The 16,409-nt window shown below is 39.2% G+C and overlaps 1 protein-coding gene and 1 non-coding gene across 5 annotated transcripts in view; both read left to right on the top strand.

Moving 5' to 3' along the window:
- MARCHF8 (membrane associated ring-CH-type finger 8) overlaps positions 1–16,409 on the top strand; it is a 121,743-nt gene that overhangs the window by 20,899 nt on the left and 84,435 nt on the right. The gene's annotated exons all lie outside the window — the stretch shown is intronic.
- LOC142423739 (U1 spliceosomal RNA) lies at positions 13,831–13,991 on the top strand. The gene has a single exon (XR_012779337.1). It is a non-coding gene; the product is annotated as a U1 spliceosomal RNA (small nuclear RNA).

Below are 16,409 nucleotides of genomic sequence, written 5' to 3'. Positions count from 1 at the left end.
ACCCCAGATGCTATATCTTTTGATAGCTAGGCACCATCTGCTCTCTTCACCACATATGCTTATGCACCCATTTGTCTTCAGCGATTTTGTCTGGAAGGTGAGTATTAAAGAATGCCAGGTAATCAGAACAAAGTGTTCTTATGTTAAGGGATGCCTTGAGTAGAGGTCCAAAGTCTCTGCTATACTTAACATATAAATATATATCCATTGACCTCTATTGCTTTCATTATAATTTAATATATTTACATATATACATGCCGATAGTAATACCTCCAAATAGCTTTTGCCTCCTATTTCTTTCCTCTATTTCCTTTCACCTTCCTCCTATCCCACTATCATGCTCACCTGCTATTGGGATCTCAGTATTTCCTCTCAATTACATTGCTCTTGATTAAACTCCACCTGGACCTTCTTGCCATCATTTTTTATTTTTAATCATTTTATTGGGGGCTCATACAGCTCTTATCACAATCCATACATATATCCATTGTGTCAAGCACATTTGTACACTCATTGCCCTGATCATTCTCAAAACATTTGCTCTCCACTCTTAAGCCCTTGGCATTAGCTCCTCATTTTTTCCCTCCCTCTCTGCTCCCCCCCTCCCTTATGAACCCTTAATAACTTATAAATTACTATTTTAGCATATCTTACACTGTCCGATGTCTCCCTTCACCCACTTTTCTGTTGTCCATTCCCAGGGAGAAGGTTAAATGTAGATCCTTGTAATTGGTTCCCCCTTTCCACCCCATCCTCCCTCCACCCTGCCGGTATCACCACTCTCACCACTGGTGCTGAGGGGATCATCTGTCCTGGATTCCCTGTGTTTCCAGTTCGTATCTGTACCAGTGTACATCCTCTGGTCTAGCGAGATTAGAATTGGGATCATGATAGTGTACCCAAGTTAGAATTGTACCCAAGTTAGAATTGGGATCATGATAGTGCAGGGAGGAAGCATTTAGAGACTAGAGGAAAGTTGTATGTTTCATCATTGCTGCACTGCACCCTGCCGGACTCATCTCCTCCCTGCGACCCTTCTGTAAGGGGATGTCCAATTGCCTACAGATGGGCTTTGAGTTCCCACCCCGCACTCCTCATTCACAATGATTTGATTTTTTGTTCTTTGACGCCTGACAACTGATCCCTTCAACACCTTGTGCTCACACAGGCTGGTGTGCTTTTTCCATGTGGGCTTTGTTGCTTCTGAGCTAAATGGCACCGCTTGCTTACCTTCAAGCCTTGAAGAACCCAGACACTATATCTTTTGATAGCCAGGCACCATCAGCTTTCTTCATCACATTTGCTATGCACCTGCTTTGTCTTCAGTGATCTTTTTGGGTAGGTGAGCATCATGGAATGCCAGTTAAATAGAACAAAGTGTTCTTGCATTGAGGGAGTGCTGAGTGGAGGCCTAATGTCCATCTGCTACCTTAATACTAAACCTATAAATATATGCATATAGATCTATTTCCCCATCATATATGAATACATTTACATATGTGCATGCCTTTATTTAGACCTTTATAAATGCCTTTTGCCTCCTAGCTCTTTCCTCTATTTCCTTTTACTTTTCTCTTGTCCCACTATCATGTTCCGCCTTCATTTGGCTTTCAGAATTCCTCTCTGTTACATTACCCTTGATCATGCCCTACCAGGCCTGCTACACCCTCCTCACTACCGATTTGGATCACTTGTTCCCTTGTCCCTGGGTTTGTTAACACCACTTCCTTTCCTCCCACCTCTCCCTCTCCCATTGCCCCCCCACCATTTATTTTCTCCTCCAGATTGTTAATCCAGCCTATTTTATTTAGACAGACCTGCGGGGGTAATAACATGCACAAAAACAAGACAGAGCAAGACAAAGCAATAAAAGAAAACAAAACAACAACAAAAAGCCAATGACAAAAATTAAAAAAAAAACAACCCAAAACCTAACTAAAAAGAAAAGCCTTTAGTTAGTTCAAGGACTGTTTGTGGGCCTTTAGGAGTGTTTTCTGGTCACGTCTGATGGGATGCCAAGTCCTGGCCCCAAGTCAATTTTTGGTATTCCCTGGGGACTACATGTGGCTTATAGATGACACAACATTGCTTCCTGAAAGTGTGGAAGACCTGAAGTACTTGCTGAAAAAGATCAAGGATTGCAACCTTCAGTGTGGATTACAACTCAATGTCAAAATCCGCACAACTGGATCAGTAAGTAGCAACATGATAAACGGAGAAAGGTTTGAAGTTGTCAAGCATTTTGTCTTGCTTACTTCACAGTCAATGCTCATGGAAGTGGCAGTCAAGAGATCAAAAGATGCTTTGCATTAGGTAAATATGCTGCACAATACCTTTTTCAAGTGTTGAAAAGAAAGGATGTTACTTTGAGGACTAAGGTGTACTGACCAAGTTATGGTATTTTCAATCACCTCATATTCAAGTGAAAGCTAGACATTGAATAAGGAAGACCAAAGAAGAATCTGGTGGCAATACTGAAAATACCATGGACTGATAAAAAGGCAGTCTGTCTTGGAAGAAATATGGCCAGAGTGTCCCTTAGGGATAAGGATGGTAAGAATTCTTCTCACGTACTTTGAACGTGTTGTCAGGAGAGACCAGACCCTGGAGGAGAACATCGTGTTTGGTAAAGGGGAGAGGCAGCGGGTAAAAAAGAGCATGTCCATCAATTAGATGGATTGCCACAATGGCTGGAACAACAGGCTCAGTCATAGAAACGATTGTGAGGATGGCACAGGACCAACCGGTGTTTCCTTCTGTAGTGTAAAAGGTCACTATGGGTCTGAATCGACTCGATGGCACGTACCAACATCATCCTTAGATGCCTTATGCACTGGTGTATATATATATATATACTTTTTTTTCTTCTTTTGAAATGTAGGTTCTTTCAGGAATTTTTTTCTGATAATAAACCAGTCTTGACTCCATTAAATATTTGGTTTGTTATTAATTTCCCTCTTCAGTAATTTTTTCAGCATTTTAGAAAAGTCGCTCACAGCTCTTGCATGCGCCCTCACTGCTTCCCCGCAGCTTGAAATGAACCAATAAATTCATCACACTCATTTTCGCTTGCTGCATCTGCAGCTCTTACAGTCAAGGCTAATTGATAAGCATATTATGCTGACTTTTATCACTTAATCAAATTCGTGACCTTTCCATTTCAATCATTAAACCACTTAAATGCTTGGTCATAATTGTAATTTTCATAAGGGCAGAGATTTTCACATGCTCCTTCATTCTCATTTTACCATTATTCCAATGATTGACTGACTGTAGTCTAGTGACTTTCCAATGACCAGTAGCATTTTGTCTGTTCTGATCACTTTACTATGACTACCTTATTTTCAAATATGATCATTTTCCTTTTCTTTGCTTCATGGCCAGCACTTACATCTGATTTACACTTTGGAGGCTTGGTTACAAGGGTAAATAAGAGGAAAATGTAGGCCAAACACAAAGTACACATTCAAAACAGTGTTAACAGCAACATGACCCAAGTTCTCCCACTTTTAGGTGATGAATTGCTAAAAGCTATGCAGTGTTTTCAAGTGTGTCACAAAGTTTCAAGTGAACTAGAACAAATATATATATACATATAGACATAATAAATTTGGTGGGGAAATGTAAATAACTGCTAAATCTTAACAGAAACAATGTGGTCATCCTATGTACTATTCCTTTATTTTTTCTGGAAATTTGAAATTATATAAAGTTACACATAAAGCAAAATACATAAAAAGAAAAGTATTTGTGACAAACATGAAACATAATTTGTCTACACTGGTGACTACCCTTAATATCTTTAAAAAGCTGTATAAGGAATTTTTTAATATTAAAAATAACACATTGATGACTAATGGGGAAGGACATATATAACCAATTCATCAAAGAAGCTAATGAAACAAAATCTAAAAAATAACAACAACAACAAAGATAAACGTAGTGATTTAAACAAGACAAAGACAACAGTGAGAAGATATGGGGATATAGCAAAGTGTGGTAAATAAATCATATGGTGCCTAGCTATCAGAAAGAACAGTGTCTGGGTTCTTTAAGGTTTATCATAAAATGAGCAGCCATATAAATGAGGTGTCAGCTAATTCCACACAAAAGAAGCACACCAAGGATTGTAAATAACAAATTCCAAAGCCAGAGGAGAACTGGATTTGAGCTGAATTTTTGAGCACCCAGTTTGCAGAAGGCAATGGATGACAATTAAAGCCCCAAATCCATTTGCAGGGTCCCCACGTGGATTAAGCCTCTGATGAATTCCCTCTGCCCATTGACCAGGGTTGTGATAGCCTTGCTATCTTATACAGTGCATTGAGAAGTAATTAAGATAGTTAGGTCAAAATTTAACATCTTATAATTTGTTCTCCTTTTTAAGCCATTTAAAGTTTGTTCTGGCTTTTCTTATTCTCTCTTTTCAATTGAGGTTTTTCTGTTGTTTTTTTTTTACTATTGTTTTGTGGTTTTTATGTGTATGGAGTTTTTTGTATGTTTTTCTTTTTTCTTTTTGTATGTTTTTCTTTAAATGAAATCAAGTATAGATAAATATATAAGAACAGTAACTGGATTAATAATTTTTTATGGTTATTACAATGGAACCCTGGTGATATAGTGGTTATATATTGGGCTGTGATCCACATGGTCAACAGTTCAAAACCACCAGCAGCTCCCAGGGAGAAAGACTGGGCCTTTCCATGCCCATAAACACAGTTAGTCTTGGACATCCACAAGGGATCATTATAAGTCAGCATTGACTCAATGCCTGTGCATTTGGTTTGGGGTTTCATGGGTATTACAAGGGAAGTTGGAGAGAAAAAGCTGATATAAAAGAATGAATGTAATGTTCTAAAATTGATTGTGGTGATGGTTGCACAACTCTGTTTAATATGTTTAAACCATTGGATTGTATGTGTAAAGTACTGTCAATAAAATTATTGATTTTAAAAAAAATAGACAACAGTGAGATATTTGCCACCTGAATCTGATCATTTTATTGGGGGCTCTTATAGCCTGTATAACAATTCATACATCAATCTTATCAAGCATATTTGTACGTATGTTGCCATCGTTATTTTCTAAACATTACTTTCTATTGAAAGTAAATAGCATCAGCTCTTTTTTCCCCTCCTTCCCCCAGGTGAACCCTTGATACATTATAAATTATTATTATTTTCATATCTTACACTGACTACTGCATCCCTTCCCCCTCAGTTTCTATTCTTCGTCCCCTTGGGGGGGGTGTGGTTATGTGTCCATCATTTCGATTGGTTCCCCCTTCCTCCTCTTCCTTCCCCACCTCCCCCCTACCCTCCTGGTATTGCTACTCCCATGCCTGTTTTGGATTCAGTGTGTCATGAGCTCTTATCTGTATCTGTGCGCATGCTCCGGTTTAGCCCTCAGTGAAAGGCAGGATTGGGGTCATGATAGTGGGGGGTGAGAAAACCTCAGGAAACATGAGGAATATTGTTTCAGCAGTGCTATACTGAGCCGTTGTTGACTCATCCCTTCCCAGTGACCCTTCTGTGAGGGAATGTCCCATTGTCTATAGCTGAGTTTTGGATCTCTGCTCCGACCCCCCTCATTCAAACAACAACAAAAAATGGTTTTATTTGTTTGTCTTGGGTCTTCTGATAAGGCTTGAATTTTGTCTGCAGTTATTTTAGTTTCAGTTTCAGACTACTTCCCGCACAAACTGCCCAGCCTTGTACGTCTTCACAGTTGTTTTCATGCTTGAGGCCGCTGTTGCAGCCACTGTGTCAATTCATCTGGTAGAGGGTCTTTCTCTTTTTTTCTGACCTTCCACTTTACCAACCATGATGTTATTTTCCAGAGACTCGTTTCTCCTGATTACATGTCAACAATAGGTGAGACACAGTCTCACCATTCTTGCTTCCATCTCACAATCCTCTGTCAGCACTTCTTCCAAAACAGATTAAGTTTTTCTGTTGGCAGTTCATGATACTTTCACAAGATGCTTCCCCAGCACCATAATTCAAATGCATCCTTTTTTCTAGTCTTCCTCCCCCATTGCTCTATTTTCCAATGCATATGTTCTCATAAAAATATGGCTTGTGAAAAAAATGAGGAGCTGATACCAACGGCTCAAGTAGAAAGCAGATATTTTGAGAATGATGATGACAGCAAATGTACAAATGTGCTTGACACAATGGATGAATGTATGGATTGCGATAAGAGTTGTATGAGCCCTCAATAAAATGATTAAATTAAAAAAATATGGTTTGTGCTAAGTGCACTGTCATTCTCTAAGTGACATCCTTGTTCTCAAATACTTTTAAGAAAGTCGTATTCAGCAGATTTGCCCAGATTTTCTTGATTGCTGCTTCCATGAGCATTGACTGTGGGTCCATGCAAGATGTAGGTTCAAGCTTTCACAATTGCCCTCTTCTCTCCATTTATGCTATCCATTGCCCAGTTGTGAGGATTTTTGTTTTCTTTAAGTTGTAATTTATAGTGAATGTTGTTTGTAGTTCTTGATCTTTATCAGCAAGTACATCAAGTCCTCTCCCCTTTCAGCGAGTAAAATTCTGTCTCCTGTATATAAGAAGTTGTTAATAAGCCATCCTCCAACCCATATGTTTTGTTTTTCATAAAGTCTTGCTTTCTGAATTACTTGCTCAGCATACAGATTGAATAAATATGGTGAAAGGATACTACTCTGACACCTTTTAAAAATTTTAGACTTAAAATTTTTTTTTAAACCTCATTGTATTCCTTGTTCTGCTCCAACAACCACCTCTTAATCCATGTGTAGGTTTTACTTGAGCATAATGAAGTATTCTAGAAATCTCATTCTTCTCAGTGTAAGCAATAATTTATTATGATCTATTCAGTCAAATGCCTTTGGTTAATAAAACACAAGTAAACACCTTTCTGGAATGCTCTGTTTTCAGTCAAGATCCATGTGACATCAGCAGGGATGCCCCTGTTCTACATCCTCTTCTGAATCCAGCCTGAATTTCTGGTAGCTCCCTGTCAATGTATTGCTGCAACCGTTGTTGAATGATCTTCTGCAAAATTTTACTTCTGTGTAACATCAATGATATTGTTCTATAATTTGCACATTGTTTTGTGTGACCTTTGTTTGGAATGGGTACAAATATGGATCTGTTCTGCCATTGGTATACTGTCAATTCCTGGAGCCTTGTTTATGGCGAATGCCTTTAGTGCAGCTTGGATTTCTTCCATCAGTAATATTGGTGTTGATCACATGCCACCTCTTGAAAAGGTTGAATATTGATGAATTATTGTAGGTAGTGTGACTCTATATTCTTTCCATCTTCTTTCGTTGCTTCCTGCATCATTCAATATTTTGCTTACAGAACCTTTCAATATTGGAACTTAAGGCTTGAACTTTTTCTTTGTGACTTTCAATTTAAGATATGCTGAGTATTGCTTCCTTTTTGGTTTTTATGCTTTTTCATGTTTCATTATAATACTTTGTTTTGTTGTTTTGAGCTGCCCTTTGAAAATTTATGTTCAATTCACTGACTTCATCATTTCTTCTATTTGCCTTAGCTACTCTATGATTAAGAACACATTTCTGAGTGTCTTCTTAAACCAACTTTGTAGTTCCTGTCTTTGTAATGACCTTGTTTTCTTCATGTTTGATGATCTTGATATAACTTATAGCTTGTCATATCTTCTGTCATTATTGTTCACTGAATCAAGTCTGTTCTCGAGATATTCTTGAAATTCAGGTGGGATAGATTCAAAGTAGTATTTTAGTTTTCTCAAACTTGTTGTAATTTTCTTTAATTTTAACCTGAACTTACATATGAGCAATTGATGGTCTGTTTCACAGTTCGTCCCTGGCTTCGTTTTGATTGCTGGTGTTGAGCTTCTGCATTGCCTCTTCCACCAGATGTAATCAAGTTTATTTTTGTGTATGTTTCATGTGATAAGGCCCATGTGTATAGTCACCTTATATCTTGTGGAAAAACAGTATTTGCAATGAAGGCATAATTGGTCTTGTGGGGATTCCATCATAAAATCTCCAGCCTTCCTTCTATCTCTAAATTGTACTTTTCAATTATTTTTTCATCCTCTTTGTTTCCAATTTTTGTATTCCAATACCCTATAATTATCAATGCATATTGATTGCATATTTGATCAATTTTGGACGAATGTAGTTGGTAGATTCTTCAAACTCTTCATCACTAGTTTAGTGGTTGGTATATAGAATTTAATCATAGTTGTGTTAACTAGGTTTTCTCGTGTATATATAGCTATTCTGTTATAGGCAGCATTGTGCTTCTAGATAGACATTGAAATACTCTTTCCCCTAATAAAACCATTTTATTGGGAGCTATTACTTATTATTCCGTAGTTCAGTCATATCAAACAGTGTTGTACAGTTGCTACTACAATCAGTTTCAAAACATTCTCATCCTTCTTGAACTTCTTGATATCAGCTCTCTTCTTCCCCAGGAACCTGTATGCTCCTTCTTGTCCCTATATGCTCATCATTCCTGGGTTTCATATACTGAAAACCAGAAAAACATATAACAAAAGTTCAAGAGGGCTAGCCCCAATGACAAAATACATCAGAGATAAATCCCACTATGAGAAACAAAACAAAAAAACAGATGTGGCCCACTGTGTATCAGAGAGGGGTTTAAGTGATAAGATTTTAACTATTCAAGTCACTTTTATCATTTGGATCTATAGTCATCTCTCCAATATGCTGTTTGGTAACTGGTTTCTTCCCATCCCTCTATTATGAGTAGAGGGAAATCACTGGAGGCTTATTACCTGTGTAAACCTCACAAATGTTTCATGGCCTTCCACTGACATCCATGGCCTTTTGTCAACCAGAATTCCATAATTTAGGCTCTGATACTTTTCCCTTCTTCGGTTTCAGATTAAATGATTTACAATCCTTTGGTCATTGATGTTGATATGGACTTAATTGACATCTCATTTAGATGGCTGCTTGTTTGGAAACAAGCCTTCAAGGCCCAGATGCTATTGTATCAGGTTGCCAGGCACCATCTAATTACTTCACTGCATGTTGCTATAGCACCTATATCTTCTGTGTTCCCTTCCTGAGGGTGAATATCAAGCAGGGCTACGATGTAAGAACGAATTGTTCTTATTTTGGAATTAGGATTTAGTGCAAACCCCAAATCCATTCCTAGACCTATAGAGACCTCATGGTTAATTTATGGTAAAGAGTTACCAATCAGCTCCCCGAAGCATAGAGGTCTTCTGTTAATATTGTCATTGATTAGCCCCTGGTACTAATTTTTAAAACACTATTCAGAGAGGGGGGTATTAGCCAATGTAGGCTAAAACATATTGCAATACCTGAATTTTTGAAATGCTTTTTTTTTCTTTTCCTTTTTTTATTAATTGGGATTTATACATATATCACATCTGAAATTATTTTCTTGACAATGAATGTGACTCCATTCCTCTTGAATTTGTCGTTTCCAGAACAGGAAATTGTATGTCTGATTCAAAATTGCCAATGCCAACCCATTTCAGTTCACTAATGCGTAGAATATTGATCTATATATGTTCCATTATATTTGGAAAACATTCCAACAGATTCATTCTTCAGACATTTCATATTATGGTTATTAATAGACATTAGGAGCATTTTTGAAAAGCAGTAATTTATATTATTTTATTAGTGTACATTTAATTAAAAGTTTTATATTTTATTTGCCAAACATACACATTAAAAGCTGTTGCACAGCTTGTTAGGCTCTCTAAATAATGGAGACTCTAAACTTTAACAACTTAGCAGAGATTAATTAAAAATAATAAAAGTTACTATAAGGTATTAGCATGATAATATTACATATAAATGTATTTTCTTCCCTCTTGAACTTTCTCTTATGACACAAGAATATTCAGACTATACAATATATGTACTTAATTTGGGATTCTTAAAATATATTTAACCTAAATTAGGTATTTTGTGAGGGTATAATATAAAAATTCACTCCCCTTTGAAAAGCATTATATTCTTTTTGGAATCATTACAGTTTATTAATTAAGAGAGCAATGTCTTATTTATTTCTTATCTTATGTCTTCTTAAGGCGCCCTGCTAGCACAGTGTTTAAAGTGCTCACCTGCCGACCAAAAGTTTGGTAGTTCAAACTCACTAATGACAGTTCCATAGGAGGAAGCTATGGCAATCTGCTTCTTTAAAGAATATAGCCTCGGAAACCCAGTAGGTCAGTTCTGCTCTGTCTTATGGAGTGTCCATTAGTTATAATTGATTTAACTGTAACCAGCCTTTTTATTTTTAATTGAATAGCACCTTCAGGTACAAAAATAGAACTGAATTTTAGTCTGTGGACCTGTAAACCTAACATTAAAGGTTGTAAATATAGCTAGTATATATGAATATAAGAAATGTCTCAAGAGTAACCTCTTTTATATTGGTTCAATGAAGTTATGGTAAGAAGTAAAAGTTTTATGATATATGGTATCTTTTAAAAAATAATTTTATTGGGGGTTCGTACAATTCTTATCACTATCCATACATACATCCATTGTGTCAAGCACATATATATATTTGTTGCCATCATTCTCAAAACATTTGCCTTCCACTTGAGCCCTTAATACCAGCTGCTCATTTTCCCCCTCCTCCCCATTCCCCCCTACCTCATGAACGCTTCATAATTCATAAATTGTTATTTTGTCATATGTTACACTATATAACGTCTCCCCCTGCCCTCTTCTCTACTGTCCCAGGGAGGAGGCTATATGTAGATTCTTGTCATCAGTTCCCCCTTTCTGTCCCACGTTCCCTCTACCCTCCAGGCATTGCTATTCTCACCACTGGTCCTGGAGGAGTCATCTGTCCTGGATTCCCTGTGTTTCCAGTTGCTATCTGTACCAATGTCCATCCTCTGGTCTAGCCAGATTTGTAAGGTAGAATTGGGATCATGATAGTGGCGGGGAGGAAGTATTTAAGAACTAGAGGAAAGATGTATGTTTCTTCGTTGCTACCCTGCACCCTGACTGGCTCATCTCTTCCCCACAACCCTTCAGTAAGGGGGTGTCTGGTTGGCTGCTGAGGGACTTTACGTCTCCACTCTGCACTCATCATTTATGATTTTTTGTTCCTTGGTACCTGGTCCCTTCAACACCTCATGATCACACAGGCTGGTTTCTTATTTTAAGTTGTGTCTCATCATCAGCGAAGGTCTCAAATTATTCCATCTATATCATTATGGTTGACTCTGCTTTGAGAAGGCAGCTCTCCCTTGGTCACATTTTGAGTGCCTTTTAACCAGAATGAATAATCTTTTAGAACTGTATCTGAGAATATTCTGCTCTTATGCTAGTTCTCAGTGGTTAATCCTCAAAGCTCTGCTGAAACATGTTCACTGTGGTTGGCCTTGCTGGTATTTGAAATACTGGTGAAATAGCTTCCAGCATGTGACAACACACATGCCAGTAAAGGATGACTACTTGACAGACAAGTGGTGAACCTCTGGATAGGCTAATGTTGCTGCTTGAGGATAGCAAATATGGGAGTACCAAGCGTCTCCTGTGTATCACTTTCTCACAGGGCACTTTATTGGATAATAAAGATATATTTTCCAATTATTTGGAAGGTAAATTGTGTTATTGCCATCCTTGAAGATTGATTTCTGAACCATTTTGTCCATCCTGTTTAACAGTATTGCTTGGCAAGAACATTTATTTTAAGGGTCTCCTTGTGCTTGACAATACATGCATACATCTTAGGACAGTGACGGAGTAGGTCCCTGGGTAGACTTCTATGTAGAGGCCCTTAGAGATGCTCTCAGCTGGTTGGGAGGCCCCTGGGTCACACTGCGAGGCTTGATCCTAGCCTTCAAGCCCAAAGGCAGCGTCTTGTGTCTGAGCACCAGGACAGCTCCGACTTCCCTCTGTGGTAACCAGACACACGAGTTGCCCCTCTTTCCTCTGGCACAGATGAGTAATATTTCCCACACTGACTTGAAGCATAGTCCATGAACTCAGTCATTGTTCGGAAGGATGAACTGAGGGTCAGGAATCTTTCTTGTCTTTGCTGGGGGAAGGCGCTGGGGTCGGATGCTAGCGGTCCCTCCGGGTCGGGCCTCATCACACTGCCTTGGGGGGGGTGCTCCACTAAGTGCTAGTTCTCCGCTTGGCACGTTCCAACACTTCTTGAGCCAGCCTGGCCGAACGGCTGCCAAGCAGTCCTCCATGACTCCAGTGACTTCACCTCGGAGACTCGTGGTGGCAGTGGGTTCGAGGCAGAGCGTGGACTTGGTCTTTCCCACATGATCCTGCTCATCCCCTGACCGTGGCGCCACCACTATGTAGCCAGAAGAACGAAGCCAAGGTGTGACTGTCAATGGTGACACGAAGGCTTTCACTCTGCTTTTAGTGCTGTCAGGGTGCAGCCTTCTGGGAGCTGGTGTCTGTCTCTCTCAGTGCCTATTTTAAACCCCTGCCCACTTTAAACTAAAGCCATAATGTCATGATGCTGTCTAAACTGGTGTTAGTGCTGGCTTTCCAAGTAGAGGCTAATTATTGATAATAACAGGAGAGATTTGGAACCGAAAAAAAAATAGTAGTAAACAAGTTATGGAAGTTGAGAAGGTAAGAATGCCACTGAAGGTGGACAGCTCAAAGTATATGATATGGAGGGAAAAAGACTATAACAGAAGGTCTCCCTCCATAGGTGAAGAACCCTTAAAATACTTAGAAATTCTGTATTGCTCATTGAATTTTATCATTATGTATAGCATCAAAGGACATAAGCTACTTTTATTGGAAAATATTGTTTTATTGTGCTGATGTAAACAAATCTTTAGGAAGGAGAAAATGAGATCTGGAAGAGGAGACTAGCTGATATCATAAAATTCCTAAATAAGGCAAACGAGGAAAGACAAAAACGTAGGTAAATCTTTAGAGTTGGCGGTCCTTTCCTCCTTTGAACTGCATAAGGGGCTAGAGAGAGTGGGCAGAATTTTAGGATTGTTGGCAGGAAATCGAGAAACTCTTAGGATTAATACTGTTTAAACAACAAAAATACCTGATCTCTTGGCCCCATCTTGGGCATGCAGGTTTCCCTCACACAAGGAAATCTGTTGATAAGAGAGAATAATCCATCCGAGTCTGGTGGAAATAAGACATTCACTGTTTTGGAACCAGAGATTTCTTTTTTAACCATTAGTAAAAGGAAAACAAAGCAAAATACAAACCTTTACCAACAGCTCATGTTCAGTATTATTTTCTGTACCAAATAATGGCTACTGCCACAGATAAGTTTCTCCCGTAGTAAAATGGGCACACACACACTGTGGACATGCAGTGCCAGTACATAGCCAGTCTTGTAAGTTCAGGGCAAATTCTAAAATATTGTCAGTGGACAAGGACTAGCCCTTCCTTATCTGCAGTGTTACAGTTCTGTGCACTTTGTTAGTGGTTCCTGTTTTGAACCTACCTTTGTGCTGGTAAGTCAACCTTTTTTTTTTTTTCAGTACAGCCACATATTATAGGAAGTATGCAAACTAGAAACAGTGGTGGTTGTTATTGTGATTCCAATCATATGGACCTATAGGACAGATCAACAGTGCTCAGTAGGATTTCCTAGACTTCATCTATACTGGGACACTTTTCCTTGTCTTTTCTCTCATGGAGGGTTTTTCTCCAAACCCTCTCACCTTTTCATTAGCTCAGCACTTAGCCATTGTGCCACTGAAAATCCCTTGGAAACAGCATGACATGAAAATATCAATAAAGCCTTTGAATGTTTAAACTGTGGAATAATGAAAGTCCTCCAAAGTCAGTAAGTTTTGAATGAAAATCGTATGTAACAAGAAAGAGTCTGGCAGGGGAGATACCATGATCACGAAGGTGGTTTTCCCAGGGCAAGGCTCACCAATTGCACCCCGGATGTGCTGACCCGTGCGATTTCCCCAAATATGGGAAACTCGACTGCATAATTTGTGGTAGTGGGGGACTGCGTTCGCGCTCTTCCCTGGGAAAAAAGAGAGAGTCCATTGCTGTACTTACTATATGGTTTTTTAAGGAAGGCTATGCTTCAAAAATACTATGGGAAATGCTGAAAAATATCAAAAGGTGTATAGAAATTAAGTTACAGTGGTGGGTGACATCTACGTGCTTCTCCATGAGAAAATCAGGGTTGACTCTTGTGAGACCTCAAAGAAAAATGGTTTTCATATCCACAGTCTGTAATTCACACACAGTGATTGAGTGGGGACTTGCAAATAACGGGAGTCTACAAGCTTGACAGTTTTGCCTGGGGGAACATACGTATTTTCAGGACAGTGGGGTCACAGAAGAAGACACTGGGAGAGGAAGTGGGAGAGAAGTAGAAAAAAAGTTATAATAGAACAGAGTACAAAACCCACAGAAAACTAAATAATGAAATAAAACCACTTCTTGGTGGGAATCTACTTTGGTAGTGTTGTTGTGTGGGGCCGGTGGGGCATATAGGTAGTGGAAGGGCCAGAAAACAAACAGGAAAGAATAAAGAATGGGGAAAAATGGCAAAAAGTGTACTTGGTTACTGATTATGTCTATACTAAGCTATCCACATGATCTGCTATCCACCAGGGCCATGAGAGGCCAGCAAGGTAAAAGGTTTGGCTAGGTTGTTTCAGGGGCTGGGAAGAATCAAGTGTGGCGGGCAGGAGGGGAGCTCATAGAAATGGCTCTGCTACTGGCCAATGGTAAAGGAGCATCTGTCATCAGGTGTTAGTTGCTGTTAGTCTCAGTTGACTAGGGAAACAAATTCATAGACACTCATATATAGTAGAGAACTTTCATCAAAGGGTAATTGTATATAAGAACACATCCCAGCCAGTCCATATCATGTCCATAAGTCCAATATTATCTCATATGTCTGATACCAATCTATAAATTCCTCTTCAGACTCATGCAACACATAGAATGATGCCGAATACAGGAAGATCACAGGTCAGTGGCTGCAAAGTCTTCTGGATCCAGTGGCAGTGGAAACATCTCAGTGCTGGCAGGGGTCTGCATGTGGCTCCTCCAGCTCCAGGGCTCTAGCTCCATCAGTGTAACTCCATGTGGCTTGTCAACAGGATTGTGTAGCAGACATCCTCAAGAGAAGACCATGCCCAAACAGAGGCCTCATTGGCTGTGACCTAATTGACAGGCTAGACCTCACTCCCATTGACTGTGACCTAATTGACAGGCTAGACTTCACTCCCATTGGCTGTGACCTAATTGACAGGCTAGACTTCACTCCCATTGGCTGTGACCTAATTGACAGGCTAGACTTCACTCCCATTGGCTGTGACCTAATTGACAGGCTAGACTTCACTCCCATTGACTGTGACCTAATTGACAGGCTAGATTTCACTCCTTCGCAAGTTGACAGGAGATTATGTAACTGCTACTGCTGCTCTCCACTTTTAGAAATTTGTGTCTAACTTTATCTGCCAGGAATTGTAGCATATTTCTCCTACTGAAACCTCTTTAGTAGTTGTTATCTAGCAGTCATATTCCCCAACTGGGCCCTGTACCAGTCTTTAAAAAGTCTATTCTGCATTTAGGTGTTTCCATCTTCTTGCTGTTGTGAGCAATGCCACATGAAACAGTGTGCATATGTCTTTTTATGTTATGACTTTTAGTACTTTAGGCTATAGGTGCAGCAGAGGGGTTGCTGGATCATACGGAATTTCTACTCCGAGTTGTTTGAGGTAGTGTCATACTGCTCTCCACAGTGGCTGTGCATATTTATAGTCCCTCCAGTAGTGTATGAGAGTTCAGTCTCTACACTTTAGCATTTATTATAATTATTATTTTACTTCACTGTTACTGTCAGTGTTCATATGTCCTCATTGTTTTGATTTACATTTCCTGGATGGCTAGTGATCGTGTATTTGTTGGCTGTATGGATATCATCTTTGGTGAACTATCAGTTCATATTGTTTACCTACTTTTAAAAATAATTTTATTGGGGGCTCGTAAAACTCTTATCACAATCCATACATACATCTCTTTTGTCAAGCACATGTGTACATTTGTTGCCATCATCATTCTCAAAGCATTTGCTTTCTACTTGAGCCTTTGGTATCAGCTCCTCATTTTTCCCCTTTCCTTCCTAACCCCCTTCCCTCGTAAACCCTTTATAACATAAATTATTATTTTGTCATGTCTTACACGCTTCACCCACTTTTCTGTTGTCCATCCCCCAGGGAAGAGGTTATATGTAGATCCTTGTAATTGATTCCCCTTTTCTACCCCACTTCCCTCCACCCTTCCGGTATTGCCACTCTCATCAGTAGTCCTGAAGGGATCATCTGTCCTGGATTCCCTGTGCTTCCAATTCCTATATGTACCAGTGAACATCCTCTGGTCTAGGCAGATCTGTGTTTACCACTTTTCAATTGGACTTTTTGTCTTA

The sequence above is a fragment of the Tenrec ecaudatus genome, chromosome 12 (assembly GCF_050624435.1).
Source record: "Tenrec ecaudatus isolate mTenEca1 chromosome 12, mTenEca1.hap1, whole genome shotgun sequence".
NCBI classification, from domain to species: Eukaryota; Metazoa; Chordata; class Mammalia; order Afrosoricida; family Tenrecidae; genus Tenrec; species Tenrec ecaudatus.
The sequence above is the reverse complement of the archived record's forward strand: the minus strand, read 5'-3'. Positions and strand labels throughout refer to the sequence as shown.